This window comes from Nicotiana tabacum, chromosome 15 (genome assembly GCF_000715075.1).
Source record: "Nicotiana tabacum cultivar K326 chromosome 15, ASM71507v2, whole genome shotgun sequence".
Taxonomy (NCBI): domain Eukaryota; kingdom Viridiplantae; phylum Streptophyta; class Magnoliopsida; order Solanales; family Solanaceae; genus Nicotiana; species Nicotiana tabacum.
In genome coordinates, this window is record NC_134094.1 from 62,277,800 (window position 1) to 62,286,263 (window position 8,464).

The 8,464-nt window shown below is 37.1% G+C and overlaps 1 pseudogene; it reads right to left on the reverse strand.

Moving 5' to 3' along the window:
* Positions 1–1,643, reverse strand: LOC142169652 (uncharacterized; annotated as a pseudogene).
* Positions 1,644–8,464: the final 6,821 nt, after the last annotated feature.

Below are 8,464 nucleotides of genomic sequence, written 5' to 3' on the forward strand. Positions count from 1 at the left end.
TTAAGCCCTCTCTTCTTCAAATTTTGTTACTTGGCGATCCTTACTTGATTCAGCCTTCTCATTTAGCTGTACGATCTTTTCCTTGGCTTTGTCCAACGCCTTTTCAGTCTTTGCCAAGAGGGAATCATAATCTTGCACCTTTCCATCAGATTGGCAATGGTTCTTTGGTCTTTCCAACTTCTCACTGGCACTTCAGAGGCTTTCTTCATCTGTTGAAGTTGAGCACGAAGGGCTTCATTTTTGTGGATCAGACTCTTCTTTTCCCCTTCGGCTTCTTGTTCTTGCAAGTCTTTCTCAAAATTGAGGTTTCTCAGCCTTTCTTCTAAGGCATGAATAGTTGTTTTGTATCCCTTTTCCCGTTCACCCCAGGCCAACCATTCTTGGATTTTATCATCAAAGGCTTGAACATGCGGTCTTTTTGTGGGCCTTTTGGGCTCTGGCACATCATCCACGCGAGACCTCTTCCCAAACCATATAGCATAACCCGGATCTACCTCACCTCTCGCAGGATCTGGCACCTGATTATCATCTTTCAAGTAGCGACAACCATTCTAAATTTGCTGGATTAGAGCTTCGGGGAGTGGGGCTTCGGGGTGTAGCTCAATAACTTGCACACTCAAATCTTCATCTTTAGGTACTACTTGGTACCTTCCTAGCTGTCTTAGAACTCTGTGTGGCGTATACGGCTGGACACTTCTCAAACCCAACAACAGCAAATGACTTTTTAGGGCAGACATGTGTATCACCTCTCTTAGCGGGAGCCATCCCAAAGTCCACTCAATTTGACTTGCATTTAAAGATCTTAGGTGGGATATCCAGGCTTCCACCCCTTCTGGAGAGTTGTAATCTTTTACTCTTTCTTCGTAACTCTCAATGAAATTATCCTTGCTCGGACCATAGCTCATGAACTTGGGGTGATGTCGGAGATGCTCAATCAACCACATTTGTAACAAAATATTGCACCCTTCGAAGAATTTTGCCCCAGACTTGCACAAAGTCAACGCCCGATAAATGTCTGATAGAATGATCGGGGCAAGAGTGTGATGTTCTTTGGTAGTGAGGACCTGTACAACCCTGGCTATGCGGGTATCAATTGTCCGCTTCTCGTTTGGGAAGACTATAATTCCCAGAAATGCCATTATGAAGGTGAAGCGACGATGAATATGCCATGTGTCTTTGTTCCGCTTGTTGTTAAGGCCCTTTTCATGCATTTCAAACCCATTTGGCTGCCCGAACCTAGAGTACAGGAAGTAGAAAGAACAACACCCTTCGACTATGTTGGTCTTTCTAATTTGCTTACTGATGTTCAGAAGATCGAAGAATCTGTGTACAGAAAGAGCCCTCGGGAATATGAGCTCCTGGTTTCTCAAATCCCTGCCAAACTCGAAATATCCAGCTATCTCTTCTAAAGTGGGAGTTAGCTCAAAATCGGAGAAGCGAAAAACATTGTGAACAGGGTCCCAAAAAGTCACTAGTGCCTCAATCAAATCGTCCCGTGGTTTAATTTTCATAATATCTGTGAGGGCTCCCAGGTGCTTGGTGACCCATTTCTGACCATCTTCTCCTAAATCATACCACCACATCTGAAGCTGAAGTGGAGCCTCGTCTACAACTGTGAACGGTGTGTTCTGGACAGTGCTCATTTTGTACCTGTTGGTGGTTAAGGTTAGGGTTGACACTAGTCTCAAGAGACAGAACCAATGCACTCATTTTGCAAACAATCTTTTGTAAATAACTCAATTTTAAGAAAAATCAACGAAAATGGGGGCTATTTTGCAATTGTGACCGAAGAAAGGGTGGCTATTTTTGCAACTATGGCCCCTTCTTACTTTCAAGGATAGCTTTAGGGCCGGGGGAAGGGCATTATGGTAAAAGTGATTCCCAATTGACAGACACGTCCGTTCATACGAGAACAGCCCTTCAACAATTTTGAAGATGTTCTAAGGCTATCCTAACAGGAACGATTTGGGATTAACTGAAGCTGGGTTTGCTTATTTGTTTTTTGATTAAAAAAAAAACAATAGACACATTTTTTTTTTAGTTATTTTATAAAAATGGGGCCGAACCCTATGAAGGTTGCCTACGTATCTCACATCCGGTGAGAATCAGACCCGCGTAGTTCGTAGAAATTTCAGGAATAGGATGACACTTTTTTTAAAAAAAAATTCAGGCTTTTTTTTTTGGGGTAAATACTGAAATTTTCCCTCAATATTTTTCTTTCTTCTTTCCCCTTTTGGGGTACATTCCCCTTTCTTCTTTCTGGTTTTCCCTCAATATTTTTATATTTTTATTTTATTTTAGAAACCGGTCAACATGCACAAGCCAAATTAAACATAATGCACAAGTAGCACATAAGATGCATCAGGATGGTCTTGTAATTTCGGGTACACCTGTCCTAGACGGACCCAACCCGTGTGTTGAGTCCCCAAAGTCAAATGCACATGATGCAAACAAACGTTCCTACTAAGGATCCGGCATGAGGCTATGTTATTCTAGGTTTAAATCCTAAGGGGAGTGTTTTAGACCTGGCTTACCCAAGCGGATAGCTCGAGCCGAGGTGGGGGTAATGTACCGGGAGCATGAAAGTCTACCCGGCCTAGTTACTGACCTAGACTCGTTCTAATTGGTATGACTTCTAACAGAAAAGTGGGCCACGTGCACGTGTACACCATAAATTCAGAAGACTCAGAAGGGAGGCGTAAGAAGACAATTTAATACAATTCAAATAGTATCAAAGCGGTAAATAAGCAACAATTAGCACATTAGGCCCACAAATATCATACAATCAATAAAGCCAAGTATAAATCACATTACAAGCTCAAATTCCGAACCCTGAACCAAAAGTTCTGGGTTTACATCCCCAGCAGAGTAGCCAGAGCTGTCATACCTCCTTTTTCCCGATGAATAGGTGCCAAAGAAGTTTTTTCAATTTAAGTGGCATTATTCAAAATAAGATTATTTATTTAATCAGAGTCGCCACTTGGGATAATTATTATGGTGTCCCAAGTCACCAGTTTATTTGAAATCCCAAATCGAGGAAGTTTTGACTCCGAATTACGGTCCGCGAACACAAAAGATCGGGTAAGGAATTCTGTTAACCCGGGAGAAGGTGTGAGGCACTCCCGGATTCCGTGGTTTTAGCACGGTCATTTTTAATAATTATACCTGGCTTAACCAATTCTAGATATTTTAGGTTCTAGGAAACTTTGTGCACTTTTATCTTAAACCGCTTTTAATTACTTGATTATTTGTAATTATGAAATTATCTTGAAACGAATCATGCGTACGTGTATTCGTTTTGTTTGGTGTGTCATGAATCATGTCACGCGAACGTGTACACAATTAATAACACTTTATTATTTTTAAGATTATTTTGTGAAAGTTGCGCGAACACATACTTTGCCTTTAATTTAGGAATCATAATTATGCCACGCAGACGTATACATAACCATGATAATTTGATTTAACACATGCCTAAAGTAAGCTAGCGATTTGAATGAATTATTTTTCTAGAAAAAAAAAATTAATATTTTTAGTTCTAAATTATTTGTCTTAAAAGGCTGCACTATTTAATATGGGCCAGCTTGCTAATTTTACTTATCACAATCTATGGCCCCTTTCATTTCTTCTACTGACTATCACTATCAGTCAAAGACTTAAGATAAAATCAAATAATTAACTAATAAAGTAGATAAAACAAGACAATGTGCTAATATAAGATATGAGTAACCTAAGCATACAAACAGTAAGATACGATCCAATTATTTTCAAGACTTTGCTAAATATTAATAACTTAAATCCATACCAATTCTGCCATGTCAAGTTTTTAATAAAGAAAGTGAATATGAATCCTTATTTAAGAAACTAACACTTAAGTATTATGTTCCATCAACTTTATTTATTTAACTAAGAAAAGCTCAACAATCAAATAAACCAAACAATCAACCATAAAAGAAAATTTCATTCTCACTAAATACGTACGGCATACCAGATACACGCAAGCAAAGTATTTGAAACAAACAAGGGTGGATAGAATGGACCTTTCTTTAGCTTTCAATAACAACTTTGCACAAACAAATCTGACATCGGTAAACTTTGCCGAAAATGAAAACAGAAGCTAGAATCTACTTCCGGTAAACTCGAACAGTGGCCTAAACAATCTCGACTCAAACGGGTTGGTTTTTTTTGCTGTCGTTTCATGTGAAAAAGGGGACTGGTTCAATGTGTTTTTGATATTTATTTTTTTTGGAAATAAGGAGCTAATGTTTGGTGATTTTAGGGCTATTTCAATGGTGAGAATGAAAGTGGAGATGAGGTGCTTGGCTGGTTACATGGCTATGAAGGTCGTGAGTTAAAAATGGTGGTATTCGGCATTTTTTAGGGTTGAGAGCTGCGGCAGTGCATAAGTTTTTCCAAATGACTAGCTTCCTCTTCTTTTTCTTCCGTTTTTTTTTGGCTTCAGATTCCTCCCCCTTTTCTATAATAGGATTGTGTTTTATATATATTGTGTGTGTGTGTGCAGATGATGGAGAGCGTGGGACGTGGTGAGGATGTGAGGGGTTACGTGAGAAGTGAGGGGTGAAGGGTGAGAGTAGATCATGGGGTTAGTTAGACTAAAATGGGGATTATGGGATTATTTATCAGATTTTTACGTTTGTTTTAGTTAGTTTACTTTTGTTTTATATTTTATTTTAAAAGATAAATTAAATTATAAAGATAAGAAGATTAACCAACATTTCATGTAAAAATAGGAAAATTAAATATTTATATGTACTTTAAGTGATACTAAGAAAAATTCCATAGCTTACTTATTAAAATTCTAATTAATAGAAACCAAATATATATATATTTGATTTTTTTTATTTTTTTTTATTTTTAAAAATAAAATTTATACTCTAAGAATGTGTTTATATTTTGTAGTTTTCTTTTTAGTGAAACCTATTAAGAGTAAGATAAAAGTTTAAAATATTAAAATTAGACCTAAAAGAAATATTTACACTAAAATAGTATAGAATTTGGGTGCGGTCAAAAATTAGGTGTTCACAGGTAGAATCTTTAATCAAAAGCCCAAAGTCAACCAAAAGTTCAAACCCAGTCCTGCACTCATAAAATCTGATAACTCATTCAATTACGAGTCCAACCATACTAGTTTCACTCAAATCCGAATCTGAATTGATGTTCAAAACTCAAAAAGTCACTTTAAGAAATTTTAGACAAAAAAACCCCAAATTTCACTTTGGAATCATCAATCAAATGCCAAAAATGAAGATGGATTCACTAAATCTAGACAAAAACCGAGTATAGAATACTTACCCAATCCATGTGGTTAAAATTGCCTCCAAGATCGTCCAAATCCGAGCTTCGCAACTCAAAATATATCCAAATGAACAAACCCTCGATATTATATGTTTCTACCGAGCTGTTTTGCCTCGTTTCTCATGCCAAACAACCCTGAAACTCGTTTTTGATGCTTCCAATGGTTTTCTCGTAAAATTTCAGTCAAGTTAGACTTTTGAATCACTTCATTTGACCTTATAATGAAGGTGATATATTGGTTTCAATATTTGAAAATAGTTTAGATTTTTAAATACTAATTCAGTGGTAGTTTCGTAATTAAGCTAATAAAATCTGACAACCCAATTCTTAGCAAAATGATCATAAATTCCTCATACGATGTCGAAACTTGATGATTTCAGTTGATATGGTTCAAATATTATGATACGGATCTAATGGTTCAATCAAAACAGTAATATGAGCTCATTTGCTTAATGTGGTACCATTTATGCTTGAAGAAACGACGTCGAAACATAAAAACACAAGCGCAACATAACCCAAACATATCCAAAACTCACCCGAGCGCCTCCGGACCCCGTCCGAACATACCAACAAGTCCCATAGCATAACATGGACTTACTCGAGGCATCAAATAACGCATAACAACATCAAAACCATGAATCGCATCTCAAATCGAACTTAATGAACTTTTGAACTTTCAACTTCCAAAACTCGTGCCAAACCATATCAAATCAACTCGGAATGACCTCAAATTTTGCACACAAGTCCCAAATGATATAACGAAGCTATTCCAATTCCCATAACAAAAATCTGAACCCAATATCATCAAAGTCAACTCCTGATCAAACTCATGAACATTCCAAACCTTCAAATTTCCAATTTGAGCCAATTAGTGTTGAAACCTTCTAAAAATATCCAAATAAAAATCTAAGAATACATTCAAGTCCAAAATTACCATACGGACCTATAGGAACTATCAAAACTCTGATCTAGGTCAAATACTCAAAAGTCAAACTTGGTCAACTCTTCCAACTTAAAGCTTTCTAGTTGAGAATCTTTCTCCCAAATTAATTTTGATTAACCTTAAAACCAAAATCGACGATTCACACAGGTCATAATGTATCATACAAAGCTACTCAAGACTTTAAATAGTTGAACGGAGTGAAATTGCTCAATACTACCGATCAGGTCATTACATTCTCCCATAATTAAACATACGTTCGTCCTCGAACGTGCCATGAGTTGTTCCTAAGCCGTTAAATCATTGTGTAACCTTACCATGCACATACACGGGGGTGGTCCTACGTCACCCCAATCCATGTAAGCCTGACAACACAATGTAATTGAAGATCATTATTTAAACCTTAGTCCGACAACACAACGTAATTGAAGATCATTACTTAAACCTTAGTCCGTAAGCCTTCGAACCTAATTTCCAACATCTGGAATTCTTTACAAGACCCGAATCATGCACCTACACACTGTATAGGTCTGAACAAGTTGTATTATGCCATAACCATAACCCAAGAGGTAATCACATGATATACCACATAACTTGCATACTCGTAGCAATAATTTTCGATCACTATTGTCACGCCCCAAAACAGAGGAGCGCGACCGGCGCTTAACTAAGTGAACCCGACCGAGCAAGCCTGTTAGATTTCATTCTACCCAAACTCATCCACGAATAGAGATAATACATATTTTCCTTAATTAGACAAAAATGTGTTCATGTCTACAATACCAATTCATTTCCAATAGTTTCATCCTTTTAAAGTCTCAAATGGACTAGTAATACAACTACAACATAACATAGTTTGTCTTTTCCCAGCACCAATACACAACCCACAATATGTCTACCGAGCCTCTATAGATAAAGAATAGTAAAATGATAATGCTGGCAGCAAGGCCTCGTCTATACCTCAAACCGAATATACAAAGTACAAAAGATACATGTCCCCGGGATGAAGTGGAGATCACCAAGTCAGCTGGGAAGAAGGTGTACTACTATCACTGATCAATATCTCCTGTTGTGGAACCACCTGCATCCATTTAAAGATGCAGCGCCCCCGGCAAAAGGGACGTTAGTACCGTCGAATAGCACTGGTATGTATAACTAAACACCCTCTCAATAGAATGACAAAAATACAAATAAGGCTATCATAATATCAATGAAAGCCTTAATCAACATCAAACCTTAATTTAGGATTAAGACAGTGTTCAAATTAATTTCCATATCTCACATTGGGAGATTTTTAGTATCGATATACCATTGTCCACAATACCAGTACCACCGTATTCTCAGTACGGAGTCCGATCATGACCCGATTGGCTAGGCTATCTCATTAGAGACATCAATCACAATTACTCTCAATATCAATACCACCGTCTTTAACACAAAGTCCGATCACGACCCGATCGACAAGGCTATCCATTAGGGACATCAACCACACTTACCATTTCAATTACAATTTCCAGCACAATCACCATCATGTGTGCGACATGGTGTCCGATCACGACCCGACTGGCTAGGCTGTCTTATTTGAGACATCAACCTTTTTATATCAATCATCGCATTTCATATTACTTTCACATATTTTCATTTTATTGGCACTAATGGCCATAATTATAAGATCATTCTTGGCACGTTGGCCATAATCAGTATTTTATGCTTACCTTATCAATTTTAAATATCATTATAATCATCAACAACAAAAACAATTCAAATCAAGGTGTGTAGTACACATGTGAGCAATTTAGCGTCTAAGGGACATAGAGATATTTCACAAAATTTGGCATAATAGCCTTCATTTGAACTTGACTTAAAGTCGAAACATTATTAATGCACAGCCCATATTTTAACACATCCTCAATTGGTAACATAACATGAATAAAGCATTTGGGATGCTTGTTGAACATATATCTTTCAACCCAATCTTACTCGGAATAGCCAGTTTCATAATGAATCACTCGGGACTTACATAATTTACATGAATATCGTGGGATTCAATTCTTAGAGAAGAGTTTAGCCAACATACCTCAATTGAGCTTCCTGACACTCTAAAATGTTGCGGAATTCTTAGCAACTTTAATCTATTGTAGAAATATAACAAATTAAATCAAAATTAGGAAGATGATCATGGTTCTAGCTCATTTGGGCATTTTATTA